Here is a 21872-nt window from a genome sequence, read left to right as displayed (position 1 = left end):
GCGAGGAAGCAGAAGAGGGGCAAGCGCGGCCAACCCAACTCGCCCAGCCATACCATCCATTCTCCTGGCAAATGTACGATCACTGGACAACAAAATGGATTACATACGACTGCTGAGATCAACGAACCGGACAGTGAGTAACTGCTGTGTGCTCGTCTTCACTGAGACTTGGTTAAATGACAACATTCCGGACTCTGCTGTACAACTGGAGCAGCTAGCATGCTATCGAGCAGACAGGGCCATTGTAAAGGGAGGTAAATCACGAGGAGGAGGAATCTGTGTTTACATCCGTGACGAATGGTGCCGGGACACTGTAGTAGTATGCAAACACTGCTCACCACTGGCGGAGTTTATGATCATAAAGTGCTGTCCTTTTTACCTGCCAAGGGAAATTACTGCGATTCTGCTAGTCGCAGTATACATCCCGCCTACCAACAATAACAGCGATAGGAACACGGCTCTTAGTGAACTGTACCAGGCTGTCAGTGAACAACAGACACACCCAGACAGTTTCACCATCTTCGCTGGAGATTTTAACCATGCAGATCTTAAAACTGTTCATCCAAAGCTACACCAGCATGTTGATTTTCCAACAAGAGGAGACAACATCCTGGACCTGGTCTACACTACACACAAAGGAGCATACAAAGCCACCCCCCTCCCCCACATTGGACTTTCTGACCATATCACTGTTATGCTAATGCCCGCATACAGACAAAGAGTGAAAGCAAACAAACCGGTTCGCAAGAAGGTAAAAGTGTGGCCTGAGGGAGCCTCTGATGCTCTTCAAGACTGCTTTGACACAACAGACTGGGAAATGTTTAAGCAGGCAGCCACTTACAACAACCAGACAGACATAGAGGAGTATACAGACACTGTAACCTCTTACATCACCAAGTGCATTGATGATGTGACCCACACAAAAGACATCATCACTCCGGCTAACTGGAAGCCATGGCTGACAGGGGATGTCCTCAGGCTGCTGAGGGCCAGAGACAAAGCCTACAGAGCTGGGGATGAAGCTGGCATGAAAACAGCGAGAGCCAACCTGTCCCGTGGCATCAAGGAAGCAAAAAAGGAATACACTCACAAGATAACCACCCACTTCAAAGACAGCAGGAACGCACAAAGCCTATGGCAGGGCATTCAGGCCATCACGGACTACAAGCCCGCGCCACAGAGCTGTGAGAGCAACATCCCTCTGCTCAACAATCTGAACCGCTTCTTTGCTCGCTTTGAAGCACAAAACAGCACTTGCCCACAGAAGACCCCTCCCCCTCCACACGAGCAGCCCCTGTGCCTCTCTGCCGACAGCGTGAAGAGGACACTTGCTGCTATCAACACCCGTAAAGCAGCAGGCCCAGACAACATCCCAGGTCGTGCGCTGAAGGACTGCGCTGAGGAGGTTAAGGATGTCTTCACAGACATCTTTAACACTTCCCTGAAGCAAGCCATCGCCCCATCATGTTTCAAAGCTGCCACCATCATACCTGTGCCGAAGAAAACTGCTCCATCCTGCTTCAATGACTACCGCCCCGTGGCACTGACACCCATCATCATGAAGTGCTTTGAGCGGCTTGTCATGTCACACATCAAATCCATTCTCCCCCCCACCCTGGACCCCTTCCAGTTTGCATACCGAGCCAAACAGTCCACAGAGGATGCAATCTGCTGTGCCCTCCACCCAGCCCTCACCCACCTGGAAAAAAGAGACTCATATGTGAGATTGCTGTTTATAGACTTCAGTTCTGCATTCAACACCATAATACCACAACAACTCATCTGCAAACTTGACAAACTGGGACTCAGTACCTACCTCTGCAACTGGCTACTGGACTTCCTCTGTCAGAGGCCTCAAGTAGTACGTGTTGGCAACAATATCTCAAGCAGCATCACACTGAGCACGGGGGCCCCCCAAGGCTGCGTGCTCAGTCCGCTGCTCTTCACCTTGCTGACACATGACTGCACTGCAACCTACAGCAACAACCACATAGTGAAATTTGCTGACGACACAACTCTGGTGGGTCTCATCACCAAGGGCGACGAGACTCAATACAGGATGGAAGTCGACCTTCTGACCACGTGGTGCAGGGACAACAACCTCCTGCTGAACGTCAGCAAGACCAAGGAGATTGTTGTTGACTTCCGGAGAGGTCACACCCAACACCTGCCACTGACCATCGACGGTGCTGTGGTGGAGAGAGTGAGCAGCACCAAATTCCTGGGGGTGCACATCAGTGAAGACCTCTCCTGGACCACCAACACTGCATCACTGGCGAAGAAAGCTCAGCACCGCCTGTACTTCCTGCGGAAACTCAGGCGAGCAAGTGCTCCACCAGCCATCATGACCACATTCTACCGAGGCACCATTGAGAGCATCCTCTCCAGCTGTATCGCTGTGTGGGGCGGAAGCTGCACTGAATACAACAGGAAAGCCCTGCAGTGCATAGTGAACACAGCTGGAAGGATTATTGGTGTTTCAATCCCCTCCCTGAAGGACATTTACACCTCCCACCTCACCCGCAAGGCGACCACAATTGTGAGTGATGCAAGTCACCCCGCTCACAATTTGTTTGATCCACTGCCCTCTGGGAAGAGGTACAGAAGCCTGCACTCCCGCACCACCAGACTCACCAACAGCTGAACTCTCTCCCCCCTCCACCCTCAGCCACATAACATCCTGGACTTTTGGACCCACAATGGCTGCCTTGCACTACTCCACTTGTACACTTGCACACTTTGTAATTTGTTGTTGTTGTCCTGAAAACACTTCTGAACACACTTCTGCTGCTCTTACATAACTTGCACCACTATGCCACTTGCATACTTAGGTCAAACAGAACTACCTCAGCCATATATTGGCCTGACTTTTGCACTATTATATTATCTACTGTATACTATTATCTACTGTATGCACAATTGCACAATTTCAACCCAAATTTTGCTGCTCTTATTTCTTCATTGTATGTGCCTTCTTATTTACTTTTTATATTGTTTACTTGAATGTTATGTTTGTCTGTGGACCTAATTGGTAAAATATGTCTTGTCTCCACCGTGGGATAGTGGGAAACGTAATTTCGATCTCTTTGTATGTCTTGACATGTGAAGAAATTGACAATAAAGCAGACTTTGACTTTGACTTTGACTTTGACAAGTCTTGCCAAGACATATTTATAGTGTCTTTTTTTTACATGGTGTGAAGACCTCTGAAAGTAGTTTTTTGTCAAGTTATGTTTACACTGAGTTTTAAAAAAAACTATTTTCATTACATTCACTTTACTCTCATATTACATTTATGATTTACATTTACATATCATTATTATTGTTGAGGTGCATAGATGTTTTTAGTTAGATTAAATACTTCAAGATGTCAAGGTGTAGCAGACTGTCTCAAAGTGTCTGAAAGGCCCGGGACCTCAAAGGGTTAAGGATCCATGGGCACCCTGTTGATCTTGTGTTTGTGTGTTTGACAAATGTATTGATTCTGAGGGTTTCTGCTACATGAATTGGTGTGAAACTGTGAAATCTCCTCTATTCCTGCTTTAGAGAGAGCTGACTGCAGAGTGGAGCATACAGTCCCTTCAACTGCAGACATTCAATTTAAACAGATCCAGGTACTGTATTGGATGTTTGTGTTTGTAATATCATAAATGCAACCCAATTGATCTGACATGCTACTGCTAATTTAATTGCTAACCCATTTGAACTGACAAGCTAATGCTAATATAATCGCTAACCCATTTGATCTGACAAGCTAATGCTAGTAAAACTGCTTACCTATTTGATCTGACAAATTTGTCAAGCTAATGCTAGTAAAACTGTTAGCCCTTTTGATCTGACAAGCTAATGTTAATATTACTGCTATCCTATTTGATCTGACAAGCTAATGCTAATATTAATGCTAACTGAACATGCTAATGCTAACCCATTTAATTTGACAAGCTAATGCTAATATAACTGCTAACCTATTTGATATGACAAGCTAACGCCAATAGACTTGTGAAGTCAAGCTAGATGGTCACACATCACTTCATCAGACAAACTAATAAAGGTCTCGTCTCAGACTTCGCTGGTCGCATCTGACGGTCAGAGGCAGCTGGAGGCGCCAGTCTCTGAAGATGAAGATGAATATGGGGATGATTATGACTATGGAGATAGTCATTCAGGTAGGCAGTGCTGATTAAAAAGCAACACTCACACACAAACACACACAGACACTGCAAAACTGCTTATCTGATCAAATCTAACCAAGGGTTATTCATGTTATATCAAGCGTCGACAAAAATACTACCAGCGTGGATGAAAATATAACCACAAGCTAGACTACCCTTAACGTAAACCTGCCTCAAAACCAACGTTGAACGGCTCCAAATTTTCCCCATCGCAAGAAGCCAGACTGATCTGCGAGTGGAAAAATGGAACTCGCGAGATCGTTTTGGTTGTTAGTCCGCTGTTGCTGGTATTTTCATAAAATGTGCATATCTACAAGGTCTGCCCCATCTCCGCGATTAGCTATTGAAAAAAACTTTTTTTTTTTTCGAAATCCGAGACATTCCCCCGCCCTATTTTCCCCTGAAACCAGGCGTATTCCTCTAGACTAGGGTTGGATTAGCCTGACGAGCCAGACCCACATTAAAATGTAGGGTCTGGGCACTCACCGTTGGCAGTGCTCAATCGGAGGGGCGGGATAATCGGTTGTCTTTCAAATTCCCTCTGCACGCAATAGGACAGCGCTATGAGTCCCATGCATTTTCCCACCAGCGGAGCTAGTTGGCTAGTTCAAATTTTTGCCAACTTAGGGATCGTTCGGTATTTATGGAATGGACCACCGGAGGAAAATAGGGGAGGGTCATGTCTTTTTATTCTTTGTTGAGGGGAGGGTCATCGCCCATGGCCTCGCGTCTGATGGGCCTCGCACCTGGCCAAAGATGTCATTAAGCGTTTATTCTTCATTAACGCCTATTGTAGCCTAAGCAAAAATCTTAACGTGGCTTAATGTCCTAAAATAACAATCAGTGATCACCAAATTTCTCTCATATTGTTCCTCATAATCACTAAGAACCTTTAGGTTACCTGACGTGACCGCATGTTTCTTCAATCTCCTTCACTGACACATATGGAAAAGGCTTAACGTCCCAAAACAACGATCAATGATCATCAAATTTCTTTCTCATATTGCTCCTCATAACCATCTATAAAAAATCTATCCCGAAGTTTTTTTTTCTTTTGGAGCACGTCCGAATCCCAGGACATAAAAATCCCTGCACTTAAAACTTAAAAAGATGAACCTTCCCGAACTTTTAAATTGCGATCAGTGACTGGCATCGGGTGAACAAAGCTTTTTGAAGTTGAACAGGCTATTAAAAACAATTTGCGCACCTCCATGTCACAGGAGAGACTATAGTGGGCTCGCTATTTTCAAGGCATTTCAAGGAAGTAGTGGTATTATGCAAGCTCCTTAATTGACCCAGTACAGAAGGCCTCAATAAATTGTTGGGGAGGGTCATGCGTTTTTTCTCAATCATTTTGGAGGGTCATAGAAAAATGTCTTGCTGGCGAGGGAGGGTCACGCCTTTTTTGACTAACACTCCCAAAACTCCTCCGGTGGCCCCTTAAATAAATAACGAACAGTCCCTTAAAAAAAGCTTAACTCGTGTCACGCTGTTTGCCAACAGCAACATCCATCTTCTTTGTTTTCAAGTAGCAGGGAATTCATAGCCTCGTGAGACCATCCTGATCTCGCGAGCTTCAGGTTTTCACTCGTAATCAGTCTGGCAACTTTCCGATAAGGAAAATTTGGAGCAATTCACCAAACGAACGGCCAATCAGCGTTGGTTTTGAGGCGGGTTTAGATGTGACACAACGAACAACATGACTGCATCCACAGATGAGATGAGCATAGCTATCGCGCAAGTTTTATTCAAATTAGAAAGTACACTGTAAAGTACACCAATTAGATGAACACTTTGTTCATCTAATTGGTTGATTTGGCCCGTCGATAACCATCATAGGTGGTGATAGACAGATGGTTTATCCAATCAGCTAACCAGTATTTCCGCCCCTTCCCAAAAGTTCTCCAACGGAAAGTTCCCAGATGGACACACAGAGCAAATGCGAAGCATCCATCTGGCGGAGTCAGGTTGGGGAATTCAAGCCAAACCGTTGCAACTCTGTCATCAATCATTATGTGAAGCCCGCCTAACGTCTCTATACACAATTTGATTGGCCTGATAGAAGTTTAATTTTTCCAGCTCACAAGCCAACCGAGAGTTGCTAGACTAGCCCTGGCAGCAAATGTAATTTGTGTTTTGTGCGTCTAGATTTCTAGGCTAGGGTTGGATAGCTTTTTTCCTTAAATAAGTGAAATCATTTAATTTACTAAATGCATTTTGTGTTTCCTCAGGTTATCTTTGTCTAATATTCAAAATGAGTTTGATTACCTGAAACTTTCTAGTGTGGCAAATATGCAAGAAATAGAACAACAGCAGGTCAGCAGCTCCCCACAAATCACAAGAAGGAGAGTTAAAGAAGGTTGTTGTTTGCGTTTACTTAACCCTCTTAGAGTTAATGTCGCACAATTGCAACAAACAGCAACACTCATTAAAACCGACGATAGAGCAGTATTTCTAAGCCAACTACAGTGGTTCTAAAATTATCTTGTTGAACTGTTGGAATGGAACTCACTGAATTTTTGATCAAATTTTGCTTTTTGCATTTTGCTTTGTCTCAAAGTATCACGAGAGATACAAATCTATAGACCAGCATATATTCATACTGCAACTCCCCACAAATCACAAGAAAGAAAGATAAAAGAGGCTGTTGTTTGTGTTTACTTACCTGTCCTCCTTTTGTGTTTTGTTTCGGAAAATAGGAAAAGATGCATCTCCCTCCCCCTCCATCTCATGCACAGAGTTGGAGAAATCAAAACAGTACTCCTGCTCTGAGTGTGGCAAAACCTTCCGCTTCTGGTGTAGGCTGAAACAACACCAGTTGACACACAAGGAGAGACCGTACCGCTGCTCTCGGTGTAACAAGACTTTTATTAATGGGGGAAATCTGAACCGACATCAGCGCATTCACACAGGAGCAAAGCCATACCCATGCACTCAGTGTGGCAAGAGTTTCACTGATGGGGGAAATTTGAAACGACATCAGCTCATTCACACAGGAGAGAGGCCATACCAATGCACTCAGTGTGACAGGACTTTCACTGATGGAGGGTCTTTGAAACAACATCAGCGTATTCACACAGGAGAAGCACCATACCAGTGCACTCAATGTGGGAAAAGTTTTAATAGAAAGACTAGTCTCAAACTACATAATCACATTCACTCAGGAGAGAAGCCATACCACTGCAGTCAATGTGGTAAGAGTTTCACTCGAAAAGAAACACTCAACCGACACCAGCGCATTCACACAGGAGAGAGGCCATACCACTGCACTCAATGTGGGAAGAGTTTTAGTCAAAAGAGAAGTTTTAGATTGCATCATCACAATCATTCAGGAGAGATGTCATACCACTGCAGTTAATGTGGAAAGAGTTTTACTCAAGGAGACAAAGAACACCAACACACTGCAACAAGTGTCACTAGACTTTTACTGATGTCGAATAATTTGATAACAAAAAAATCGATGCTGATTAATTTTGTAGCGCTAGTTAGAACACGTATGGTATTTGTAGTGGCTGTAGCCTGATGTTGTGAGTCGATGACTATATTTTAAGTTGTGGAAACTTTAAGTAGTAAACTAATTAATGTTAAATTGCAAGTGAGAAATACACTAAACACCTTCCTTGCACAGGAGGGAGGGGGAGGAGGTAGCGAGCCAGCTTTCTGTTTAGTCAACAGAAGTGACGTTACCCAGCATCGCTTAGAACACCTCTAATAAATTGCATTTAAATTGCAAAATAATTTTTTATCCTATTATTCAATACTTGATTCCAATAGTGATAGCTGTGGCCCTTGCCTAATCATTAATAGCTCTATTCTCATCATCTGACTTTCCCCCTCTTTGAGCGAACCATGATTTTAAATAACTTATTTATTAATCTGATTGTCTCTCGTCCCGTCTCCTAATTATGGTAATTATGGTCCGGGTCCTGTATAGGATTGTCAGAGCCCTCTCCTTTTTCGGTTATATATCATAGAATCTCCTAATTATGGTCCGGTATAGGATTGTCAGAGCCCTCTCCTTTTTCGGTTATATATCATAGGTACTCTACTTCCCCCTCCTTCCTGCCAACATTTTAGATTCAGTTTAGAGTCAATTTTGGCCACTGATATCATCAAGGAATGTTATCTGGTCCTGCACTCCTCTAAGGAACCAAGGAACGTCATCTGGACCTGCACTCCACCAAGGAACGTCATCTGGTCCTGCACTCCTCTAAGGAACGTCATTTGGACCTGCTGTCCCCACATTTGTGAAACATCCAAAATATGTTTTAACAGGTGCCAGACAAAACATGTCAGAGGGAGAGTTCTTATGTTGCCTGATGAAGATCTGTTGGGAACGTTGCCTTTTTAGAATAAATAGAGTATTTCTTGGAGCACGTATAGAGTGCGCAGGCCATCTCCTGATCTCCCTGCCACCCTCAATCCAGACTTTTTTCATCTGTGGTCCCCCGATGGTGGGAGAATACCTCCTGTGCTGGCACTTCGGACCTTCTCCTCTCCTGTCCTGTTGTACTAGTGTTGACAGATGCAGTAGTAATTTATTGTTTTTGTTTGTGTGTTGACAGATGCAGTAGTAATTTATTGTTTTTGTTTGTGTGTTGACAGATGCAGTAGTAATGTATTGTTTTGTTTGTTTGTGTGTTGACAGATGCAGTAGTAATTTATTGTTTTTGTTTATTTGTTTTGTTACATTAATATATTAATATTATTTTGTTTTCCTCTTGTTGTATTTGATGCTCCAAATGTAAAGTACTTTGAGCTGCATTCTGTGTATTAAAGGTGGTATACAAATAAATCTTATTATTATTATTATTATTATTATTATTCCTAGCTAGTCTCATGCACTGTATCTTAATGTATCTTAAATGTTATTATATTGCTGTAGCGCTGTAGCTTAAATGTTAAAATGCTTGATGTTAATAGCTTAACTGTTATTCTACTACTGTAGTTGTAGCTCGGTAGCTGAAATGTTAAAATGAGTAAATGTTTAATGGCTTAAAAGTTATTCTACTGCTGCAAGTTGCTTTGGATGAATGCCCCAGCCAAATTAATAAATGTCATATGCAAATCATCATTGTTGAGGATATCTGACTTCAAATTGAATTGAATGCATAGTCTTTGATCTGTATTACTGTCTTGCCTAATCTCTCCAAGCTGTATTAGATGGAAAACCTGGAAAAGTATGGAATTTGATTTTAGTAATTTCCAGGTCTGGATAAGTATGAAAAAAAGAAGCAAAGATATGGAAAAATATTTGTGTTTCCAGACTATTGCATTTGCAGTACTAATCACTTAACTCGGGTCATAATGAACCATTCCTACTGTTGTGTAGCTTAACTGTCAGTCCCCATCGTCAAGATACAACTAAAAATGAACCAGCTAAATGGACGAATATTAAGTGTCATTTTTTAGTTCACTTCAGTTGTCCATACCTTTGTTTTCACACAAGTTATTTCACCGAGTTATCCCAAACAAGTAGCCTAGAAATCTAGGCTACTTGTGGGGCGGCAAATTAATTTGCTCAGCCTGTACGTCTAGTATCAAACCACAGGGATTTCTATTGGCTGACGCCGTGGACGTCATCCAATCACAGCGCTCTATTTTGTTAGCGAGTCTTAACAGGATAACGACAGTCCTGCGACGGTGAACAACAAGGAAGGTGGCTATGGCGAACGAAGAGCGGTTGTTTGAATCGGAGTTGGACTTGTGCTTTTCTTTGAAAGTTGAGCAACACATTGCACTTAAGTCATTACTTTCGAAGAAGGATGTATTTGCCGTTTTGCCGACCGGATACGGATATGGTCGTAGTGCTGGCCTATTGCATGCCTAGGCAGTTTGAAAGACAATTCTCTGCCCGCCCCTTGGATTAAGCGAGGTGAATGGTTCGATTCCAGACTATACATTTCAGTGATATAGGATGGCCCGCCATGCTACCAAACCAGATGTGGCCGAAATGTCGAGAATATGGTCAGAAAAGTCTACAGAGAAGTTTGGAAATTTGAGTATGGAAAAAGTATGGCATTTTGAAATGGAAAATGTGTGTCTCTTCTTTTGCATACTTGTAGTAGTGAGAATAGTTATGTTCGTGTTCAACTCTACAGAGGAACACTGTGGCCTCGGATATGTGCAGTATATTAACAGTAGCATTATAAGAGCAAAATAAATATGGTATGGGCTGTATATTGAAAGTAGCATTGTAAAAGCAAAATAAATATGGTATGGGCTGTATATTAACAGTAGCATTGTAAGAGCAAAATAAATATGGTATGTGCAGTATGAACTGTAGAATTATAAGAGCAAGAAAAACAGTACAATAGGTTTACAGTAAGGATATGTGCAGTATAATAGCAGTAGCATTATAAGAACAAAATAAATATGGTATATGCAGTATGAACAGTAGCCTAGACAGAATGTGAACAATTGTATCACTTTTCTATTTTCTCAGTTCAGTGCTGATGTATTGCTTACAGAGTACTGTCTTATTAACAACATTACTAAGCAGTTTGACTATCTTCAAGAACAATAGCATATGGATTTCAGATTTCATTCAGATTCCACTGCAGTTTCATTGGCAGAAGTACTTGCTTTTGAGACTACGCATTGTGAGTTTTTTGGGGTTGGGGAATGTTTTTGCGCTACAATGGTTACTTTTACCACACTGCACATAGCTGTACATATCTGTCTACGGTTCATACAGACTATTTATTCTGTTTTTCTTATAATATTTTATGTTAATACACTGCATATATCTATATTATTCTTACTACTCTTGTAATGCCACTGCTACCACATTGCACATCTGTACATGTTGTTCATACAACCTAGAAAGCAAAATCAGTTTGGCAGATAGCAGACCGCTGGTGGTCCGCCGTTGGACCACCATCTCTTCAAATTTAACGTGTCATGAATATTAAGAAAAGACATGACATGTTATTAAAATGATGTATGGACTATGGAGTATAACTGAACAAATGAAAAAGATTTTAGACCAATAGTGGCAAAATATTGGGCCATTTGTCTGCAACCTGCCAGAGAACCGATGCACCTAGTGGTCCGACAGCCTCTTGCTATCTGAGATTGTTCATACTACTTTGACATATTTATTCTGCTCTTATAAGGTAACTGCTAATACACTGCAATAATATTACATTTTTGGCCTTTTGTAAACCTACTAGCCCAGAAATCTAGACGCGGCCCTAGCGGCCGCAAATTACATTTGCTGCCAGGGCTAGTCTAGCAACTCTCCGTTGGCTTGTGAGCTCCAGAAATCGAAACTTAATCAGGCCAATGAAATCGTGTATAGAGTCGTTAGGTGGGCTTAACATAATGATTGATGGCAGAGTTGCAACGGTTTGGCTTGAATTCCCTGCTACTTGAAAACAAATAAGATGGATGTTGCTGCTGGCGAACAGTGTGACACGAGTTAAGCTTTTATTAAGTTGGCAAACGTTTGAACTAGCCAACTAGCTCCGCTGGTGGGAAACGCATGGGACTCATAGCGCTGCTGCTGTCCTATAGAGCTGCACAGTCCCGCCCACAGCCGATGCCGGATGTAAAAATTCAATGCAATTTCTCCATTGACAATTAGAAGTAGACTTAAAACAAGCTACGGCTGTACTAAGCGATTGTATTGTGGTCAAAATTTATCCCACAGTATATGCTCCTATAGACACCAAGAGTTCATGGGGCACTAACCTTGTTTTGAGATAAATGCCTTTTATTCGCGATCTCTTGGCTAAGTACTTCATTACCCACAATCCTGAACAATCCCACAGTGATGCCTCTGATTGGTGGAAAGGCCGTTATGGTCATAGTTTGAAACTTTCACAGCGAAAAATATTGACAAAGATGGCGAAGTCTTTTACTGCCTATGGCGAAAAACTTTCTTGACGAATATTGGTACTTGTATCAACAAGGATTGGGGTTTATACATCACACGAACTTAGTCAGGGCCAATACACTATCAAATAGACCACTGTAAATGTTAGTTTAAACACTCAGACTCCGACAGGCTAACCTTTAGCATTTCCGACATTGTATGTCATTACATAATGCAGCTAACATTAGCCTACATGCTGCAACACAGGTATGAAATATATTATGTTTTAGTGAGTGTCCAAAGGGGTGAAAGCCACTTTAAATCGGGTCACATTATTGACTGTTGTGTGTCCGAGAGTCAGTTTGTGGGTTTTGTAAGGGGGACAAGAGGGACAAGACCTACAAAGTTGTGGTGAGTTAAGCAGGGAGGTTGGTAACGTTAATGCTGCTAGCAGTGCTAGTTAACATTAGCTAGGCTACTATAGCCTTCATACTGTATGATTCATATCAATCATTAACCTAGGAATACTTTGTGCATTAAATGATCATTTTGTGTAATAATTCACGGCAAATTAATAAACTGAATATGGTGGTCCAAGAGCAGACCATGCACCAGTCCATGCATCAGCCCGACTGAGCAGTGATGACAGCATAGGATGAGTCAGGTAACGTTACGAAGCACTGCCGTTAACGTTAACCGCGTTCACACACACACGATATAAAATACACGATGATAAATATAAAATTCAATATCAAAACACTATTATTTACACGATTACTCATGAAATAACTGCTATTAACTGCACATTCACTATATAAAAATCACTGTTTGGAGGAAAGGGTTTGCGTGCTGTCACCGGTTGGAAATGGCGAAAATAAATCGCGCCGATTTTGCCTATATTATTCAGTGAGGCGTGGTGGTTTATGGGATGAGTAGTTCCTTCGCTCGGAAATGAAAATATGTACACAGTCTTGTACCTTTGACTTTTTTTGGATTTTCTCCTCGTTTTTTCGAAATGATATGTTGTATGCTTATGAGTTATGCCGTAGCTGGTTAGCCTAAGACATGCTGTAAAACTCTTTAGATACGGATTTTTCCAAACGTCAATGGGACAAATGAATGGGAATCTTACATCCGGCACCTAACCGCATTTTGGCTGTGGGCGGGACTGTGCAGCTCTATTGCGTGCAGAGGGAATTTGAAAGACAACTGATTATCCCGCCCCTCGGACTGAGCACTGCGAACGGTGAGTGCCCAGACCCTACATTTTAATGTGGGTCTGGCTCTTCAGGCTATAAACCTACTGCACCTGCATTGATAAAATCTAATCTTCTCATCCTGGGCGCTAGAGGGCGGTAAACTTCTATACTCCACTAAATCTTGTGAAGGCGTCAGTCGAGGAAGAAAAGGAAAACAGCCCCACGATGTTTACTGTCTGGGTGTGAGCGGCTAATACTTACATTTCGTAAGGAAAACGTGTTTTCATATATCACCGGGGAGGTTGCAGTCATTGTTTCAAGTCAGTATTTAAAAGTCAACCGTTTATCTTGGCTGTTTTACACGACATGCAGCAGGGTTCGACCTCGCGCCTGAAGCACTTGTCGTCAAACCACACCGATTCCGAGAGGCTAAGAGTTGGCACGAAGGTGGGAGTCTTGTTTGAAGGAAATAAACTATATTGGGGTTTCTGGTGTAGTGATAAAAATGGTGTTTCCACCATCTGGTTTCGCTCGCGTTGCTCCCCAGATAGCAAAATCAGATTGGCAGATAGAGTAGTGGACTGCTGGTGGCGTGCCACTTGTGGTCCGCAGTTGGACCACTAAATATTTACATTTCAATCGTCATGAATATACCAAATATTACTAAAGTGATGGATGAAGGATAAATGAAAAATATTTTAGACCAATAATCACTACGAAACAAAACCCCTTAATTTCACCCCTTATCAATGCCTTATTTTTGCATAGATTAAGGAGAAATGGCAACTTAATCGATTCGATTTTCCCTTAATTTCTCCCTTAATCGAATCCCTTAAAAATAAAATTAAGAAATTGTCCTAAATTACCCCTTAATCGCAACAAGAGAACCCCTGACTTAACACCTTACATGTAGACTAGGCCTAAGGGTTTGTAAAATTAAGGGCCTGTTTAACAAATTAAACTATGTAATTCCAGGGAATTACGAGTGCATGAAAATGCAAAAATGGCTGCTGAATGAAATATTGTTGAATATTGTCTAAAATATAATCTAAGTAAAAAGATGGAGGTCAGATAGAGAAAAAAGCTGGCGGGAAGTCATAGTTGATGACAGCTGACCGTTCGAATGGCCGAACAGTTAAATAGTTGGATAGTGAAAATGGTTAGGTTATTTAATATAGAATTATTGTAGTGAGTACTTTTATTTTGAAACAGTTGTGGGCAGAGGAAACAGTTGGCAGGAGTCATAGTTGATGACAACTGACAGTTTGAAAGGCTGAACAGCTAAATAGTTGGATAGTAAAAATGGTTAAATTATTTAAAATGGAATTATTGTAGTGAGGAGTTTTATTTTGAAACTGTTGTGGGCAGAGGAAACAGTTGACGTTGCTAGAGTAGTTATGGTGGTTGCTATGCTGGTTGCTAAGTTAATGATGTTGGTTGCTAGGTTTTAACTGTGAATATGGTTGCTAGGCTGTTGCTAGTGTACTTGTAGTCATTGCTAGGTTGTTGCTAGGGTGTCCATGGTGGCTACTATCAGAAATAAAGGAGTTACTACTGTGGTTTGCTAGTATAATCATGTTGGTTGCTATGGAAATTGACATAGATGCTTAATTTCAATGGTTGCTAAATTGGTTGCTAGGTAGGTGGTGGTTTAATATAGTAGGCTAGAGGCATAGTTGATGATAACTGACAGTTGGAATAGTTGAACAGTTAAATAGTTGGATAGTTTAAATGGTTAAATTGTTTAATAGGGAATTATTGTAGTGGAGACTTTTATTTTGAAACAGTTGTGGGCAGAGGAAGCAGTTAAACAGGATATGTAGTCTTAATAGAGCCAGATTGTATGCTTAAAGCCTGAGACAGACAGATCTTCAGTATGAGATCCAGGTCACTATGACATACTAGCTGCACTCACTGTGATTTGGAAAGTGAACAAGAATGAAGAATTGTCTTTGCCTTTGTGTAATGGAACTGGTGAGTCTTGAAGTATTCTATAATTTATTTACATGAAGCATGTGATATGCCGATTGAAACGCATTCCACTCAGCTACTGTAGCGAGGTGGCTACTGGCTACCAGGCTCATAATTCACTTTTAATTGCAAACAGAAAATGTCAAGCAAGCATCATGTCATACATGCTTCTTTTTCCAAAGGAATGAAAGCTATTTGTGCCAACTTAATATCATGCTTATCATTGTTAATATTGTGCTATACATGTGGCACAAATGTTTGAGTTTGAGGACTAGCCATAGGCTATAATTGAATGGAGCTGGTAAAATAACATTATTATGAGAACGTGTGGACAGTGGCACACAATGGGCTTAAAGTGACAGTGCACAATTTACAAATGAGATAAATAGCATCAAATGTGTAGTATTTCTTAAGAAATTAATACTTTAAAACAAAATTACTGTCATTATTATCTTTTAAATAATATAAAAGGGTTCGTCCTTGGCTTCCCTTATGAGTCGCCACTGGCAGACAGCCTAATAAATTGTTTGCAGGCAAATCCTAGCGCAGTGAACTGCCATCAGTCAAATTATTACTCATCCTTACAGTGGGCTCCGCAATTTGGAAAAACAATATATATACATTTGCAGCTGTGCTGAGTGTCATGTAGCTATCCGTTTTGTACAGATTACTCAGGTATGCACATGTGTATATTACACAGGTATGTCGTATGTCATATGTCGTAAAAGATTACAAGACAGAAACATTGAACATATTTTAATCTGTATTTATAAAAAAAATACTGTGGATTAGATGGAAGTGCTAAAATTATGATCGATAGTCTAATAATGGCATTATTAAGTGAAGAGTACCTGATGACTTGTTCAGGACTTGAAAGAGATTGGGACTTGGACTTGGACTCGACTTGGCTTTGATGTGACTTGGACTTGGACTCGACTTGGCTTTGATGTGACTTGGACTTGGACTCGACTTGCCCTTCTCTGTCTTTACTTGGGACTTGACTTGGACTTCACTGCTAAGACTTGGGACTTACTTGTGACTTGCCAAACAGTGACTTGGTCCCACCTCTGACGTTAGCCTACCACTAGCGTCATGTAAACCACACAATAACATTAAGGCATGTTTCTGATAGGCCTATTTGACAGAGTAAGCATATTAGCGGAGAGGTTTTATTTTAAATTGTATAATTTTCAAAAAAGTATAATTATTGCAAGTTGCACTACTTTTTGTATTGGGTTTATACAAGATGTTTGTGAAATTTGCACAGTAAAAGTTCTGTATTTTGACTGCAATTGTCGGCATTCTGATTAGATTCTTCATTAGAATCATGAGTGGCTCTTTGTAAACAGCATCATTTTCTGGGGCCATGCAAAACTGCATTAGCCTACCACTAGTGTGGAGTTATTCTACATCATGACAGTAAAATAGACCATCCTTAGTCAATGTACTGCAGCAATTCCTCTCTCAACCTGTAGAAAATGCTGTGAACATCTGATTATGCATGAAAAAAAAATACCGTCATATACCGTGAAACCGTAAGAATTTTGAAAAATACCGTGATATACATTTTTGGTCATACCGCCCAGCACTAGCTGAGTGTGTTTCACTAATTCACGGATTGGGATAAATGCGAATACCAAATTTCCCTCACAGGATCAAAAGAGTATATATACTTACTATACAAAACGCTGACAGTGGTCCGCCAGCCTCTTATCTGGGTAACCACAGCTGCAGGAGTTGTCAGACACTAACTAGTTTTAGGGCCTCCTTACACTAAACATCTTTGACAAGATTTGGGAAAGGTTCTTGACAGATTGTAGTTTTTTGAGTAAAGCTTGAATAGAGGGCATTAGTTAAAAGACTACAATGGGGAATTTAGGGGAAGGGGGGGGGGGGGAGACTCCAATCTGACAAGAATCTTTCCCAAATCTTGTCAAAGTTGTTTGGTGTAAGGAGGCCCTTAGACAGATTTGAAGTCGCATTAAAAATACATATTGTGCAAATTAGCATGAACTGGATTCGATTATGCAATAAACAAACGTAGCTATAAGACACCGGTAGTGATTGAGCGCCTTATCTCACCGTTACTGCATTTCTCTCATCACATCCAATCAGTTATCAGTTATCAATTAATGACGTAAGCACCTTGGCAACATTTTGCCTTGCATTAGGTGACACAATGGTTACATTGCCCTTATCTTGTCCTGGCGACTGCTAGGCCTATGGTTTTCAAAAGTCGAATGCTCCCTGACACAGATATTCAAAAATGAAGATTTTTTTTTTTAAATTGAAGAATAGGCTACATATTTTTGCAAACTCGCTTTATTCAAACCTTGAAGACATCCCACGCTCTCTATCCTATTGTTTGTTTTTATATCTGTTGTCTTGTATGTTGGTTTCTTGTTTGTTATATATTGTGTGTGTACCCCGGGAAGAGAAGCTGATGTTTTCTGCATCAGCTAATGGGGATCCAAATAAAATCATAAAATCGTCAAAGACATCTCGGGCTGGTGCACTAAAATGTAAATTATTTCTTCTCATTTAGTTTCTCGGAATTTACTATAATAATAATGTCAGCACCCAAGACATCTTTTTATATTTAGTTGATCAACCACAAAGATAGACGCCCACTAACACTGCACTGACGATTGTTGCAGCCTAAGGTAGCCAGTTGTTTTAGATCGAGGGCAACCACTTATTTCAGATAGGGGCAAATTAGAACAGAATTTAAAGGGAAACTTGGCAGGATTTCCCCCTCTGCTGGAGAAATTGTGCATTATGCTATTTCAAACTGGAAAAAAGTAACGATAAAGCACATGGATTTGTTTACAAGCTAGCAAAACGGTTAGCATAAGTTTGGCAGACAATGTGGATGTTACAAGGTAAGAAACACGATTTAAAACGAGTTTCTTGTTTCTCACTTCTCTTTCCGGGACGGTAGTCTCAATGTTGCAAGGTTGGTTTTCCGCCTGGGGACGCTAGGGGCAGCGGGAAAAGTCACCATTTTCACCGGAACAGGTCATTTAACCATCCAAATAATTTCTAAACGGGTTTATTACGTTGAAATAGTTGCCAAGTTCCCCTTTAACAGGAGTTGGCTCAGTGAATAGAGGGACATACAAGTGAGAATGACACTTCGGTCAATTTAGCTAAATTGCTGGATCATGTCGGGGAACGTTCACTTCGTCTGGGTTCTCCCAGTCTTGGAAACGTGAACGTACATCTGCAACTAACACTGTTGATGTTCATCAACCACTTCTCTTTGATAATACACTATTCCAGATGTAAAGGCCAAGAATAAAACAAATCAATTGTATATATAATTTCCCTTTGCGTAGACAATACCATAGTGACCTTGCACGTCTGTAGTTTGGGGCAATAGTGTTGGGTTGTAATAGAAGTGTGTGTGTGTGTGTGTGTGTGTGTGTGTGTTTGTAGATGAATGAGGTATGTCAGCGTATGGACATGAGTTACAAGCAAGCCTGCATCGACCTGGAGAAGGCCACCCAATGCATCACACAAGCATTACAGGTAAGAGACACACACACACACACACACACACAGAATGTTTACTTAATGTTGTGAATGTTTAGCTACACACATAAACACAAACACACACACTACTAGAGTAGATGAGTAGTAGCACTACCTACAACTAGACTTGCTAATTCTAGCACTTAGAAATGACACTTGACTGTATGGAAGTAGCACTTGCTAACTTGTCCTTATTGTACTCTACATTGATTGTTTCCCTGTTGGAGTCGCTTTTGGGTTAAAAAGGGGCAGCCAAATGTAATGTAAGGTAACCAATGGTGCAAGTGTGTGTGTGTGTTTACCTGTTTGATGTGTTTGTGCCTTCATCAGCATGAAGTAGGTCGGAACCAGGAGCTTTGCATGTTGATTCGCCGTCTGGAAGAGAAGGAGGCGGAGACTGGGCGGAGCCTGACAGAGCAGGTGGAGTCAAACAAGGAACTGAAGCTGAAGATCGATGAACTGCATAAACACCTGGGGGAGAAGGACCACTCACTGACACAGGCCAAACAGGTGTGTGTGTGTGTGAATGGAAATGTCAATATATTTATGTAGCATATTTAAAAAACAACAACAGTTGACTAAAGTGCTGGAAAATAATAAAAATAACAATACAAAGTAGATCCTAAATTAAAATAATAGTAATAAATTAAGCAGTTGTCACAAAAAAAATAATAAAAATGGCAATACAAAGTAGATCCTAAATTAAAATAATAGTAATAAATTAAACAGTTGTCACAAAAATAATAAAAAATAACAATACAAAGTAGATCCTAAATTAAAATAATAGTAATAAATTAAGCAGTTGTCACAAAAAATAATAAAAATAACAATACAATGTAGATCCTAAATTAAAATAATAGTAATAAATTAAGCAGTTGTCACAAAAAAATAACAATACAAAGTAGATCCTAAATTAAAATAATAGTAATAAATTAAGCAGTTGACTAAAGTGCTGGAAAATAATAAAAATAACAATACAAAGTAGATCCTAAATTAAAATAATAGTAATAAATTAAGCAGTTGTCACAAAAAAATGATACATCAACAAACAACAACAAAACAGGATCAAGAACAAAAAGAAATGAAATAAAAGGTAATAATCTAAAATCTAAAATATCGTGGTGGTTACGTACGAGTAACGTTATTCAACCATGGTACAGCTGTAGATCGCATGGCTTTGCAAGGGGCAATAGTATCTAAGATCATTTTGGAAGAGGAGTATAAACTCTGTGTGTTTGTTGAGACTTAAGACACACACACCTGTGGGGTATACTACGAATCTCGATTAGTGGCTTAGCGAGGTATGTTGTGCTCAAAGCCAGGGTATGCTGTGACACGAAAGTGGATCTGTTTTAGTGTCGCTATATTACCATGGTATCTTATGCTCGCAACTAAACCTGGTCGGGAGGAGGTTATGTGCGTTGTTATAGCTCAAATCGTGTAATCTACCGCTCACTGACCAATCAGTTGTCTTGAAAAACGAAGTTATCTCACGTGTAGGATTCTGTCATATATCTTACAGGTGGAGCTCCACCTCTACAAACATTTTGAATCTCGAATGCGCTTTAATAGTGTTGTGCGTGCAAATATGCCACTATGGACGTGCATACCATAAAACATCTGATGACAATCGATTTATTTGATGTTATAGGCTAGACACTAAAAATGACCGCAGTGTAGATTACACTATCACTTATAAATGCGGAAGTAATTGTTTTTTAATATAGGCGGTCTTGTGCGTCTCCACGTTTCACGATTGGCCAACGTCATCCCAACACTGAAAACGCGCACAGATCTGTGCTGAGTTTGACAAATAGATCACATAACTGCTATCGTAGTATCACTTAACGTATACCCCTGAGTCAAGGCTTTGTGAAGCCTCGATATGTCTACATAGCCTAGATATGTCTAACGTGCTTGGTAGTATACCCCACTGAGTAACAGAGTAGAGGTACTGGGCAGGTTTGTTTGGACTTGCTCAGTATAAGTGGTTTGTTGGGACTTGCTCAGTATAAGTGGTTTGTTTGGACTTGCTCAGTATAATTGGTTTGTTTGGACTTGCTCAGTATAATTGGTTTGGTTGGACAAATTCAGTAGAACTGTGTTTGGTTGGACATGGAACTTGGTCTCAGCGTTTATCCCATAGTGAACATACAAAGCACACAGTGAACACATAGTGAGGTGACGCACACACTAACCCGGAGCAGTGAGCTGCCTGCTACAGCGGCACTCGGGGAGCCAGTGTTTCCCATACATTGACTAATCTGTGGCGGGGGGCCACGAAATAAAAATCGGCCGCCACAGATGAATATTCTATGTTTAATTTAATTTAATTTAAATTAAATATAAGGTCAAATCCTTGCATTGCCATTGAGCTGTGCTTTTTACGCACGCAGCCTTTCCTTGCCCCGCCCCGCTCTCTCTCGTAGCCCGCTGCCCCTCCTCTACATGTGCATTTAACAAAATATTCACGATTGTTGAAGGATTGTTGTTGCCACATAGAAGCATTGCATAGAAGACGTCTGGCTAAATTGCTATTAAATCCGCTTAGCATCGTGACCATGCTGCACAAATTTGTTCAAAACTGCTGCATTGAAGTGAACTCTGCTAAGGCCTTATCACAACATAGTTTAGTCTCTTCAATGTAGCCTACTAAGTTAAGTTATGAAATCAAGCAGTATCTTAAAGCTAACGTTAGAATACTGTTTGGATGTCGAATTTAGCATGCTTAGCCTACTTACAGCTGCTTGTCAATTTCGTTGAAGGGCTCATTCTATTGACTCTGACACTGAATCTTTGCAAAATCCCGATGTAAATGGAAAAGTGTTTTCCAAAATTTAAAAGTGCTTGTCCCAAGGAGAAGTGCGAACCTTTATTTTAACTATGTAGAAAACGTTATGAATTGCATCCACACATCAGCAGCCTTTCAACTGTGTTACAATTGCAAGGGTTCCCTTAAACGTCTTAAAAAGTGACAGGCACTCAAGTGACCTATACCAAGACGATCTTAATACCCCCCATGGATCCCCCCATATCGATCATATGTTTGTTTTTATTTATCTGTTTGCCTTACTGTTGTCATATGAACAGCTGTCTTTGCTGAAGGGTTACTCGTTACCAAGAGCTTATGGGACCTCGAGAGAGGGAGGGAGGAGTCATATTTTAGTAATTACAGAG

The 21872-nt window shown here is 40.8% G+C and overlaps 1 protein-coding gene and 1 pseudogene across 10 annotated transcripts in view; both read left to right on the top strand.

Annotated features, from left to right (window-relative positions):
* The window catches only part of LOC121718788 (NACHT, LRR and PYD domains-containing protein 3-like), a 1510793-nt gene that overhangs the window by 474595 nt on the left and 1014326 nt on the right, over window positions 1–21872 (top strand). The gene's annotated exons all lie outside the window — the stretch shown is intronic.
* Window positions 1–21872, top strand: part of LOC121719848 — a 48910-nt pseudogene that overhangs the window by 10810 nt on the left and 16228 nt on the right.

This window comes from Alosa sapidissima, chromosome 9, assembly GCF_018492685.1.
Source record: "Alosa sapidissima isolate fAloSap1 chromosome 9, fAloSap1.pri, whole genome shotgun sequence".
In the NCBI taxonomy this organism is placed as follows: Eukaryota; Metazoa; Chordata; class Actinopteri; order Clupeiformes; family Clupeidae; genus Alosa; species Alosa sapidissima.
This window is presented reverse-complemented; position numbering and strand designations above follow the sequence as displayed.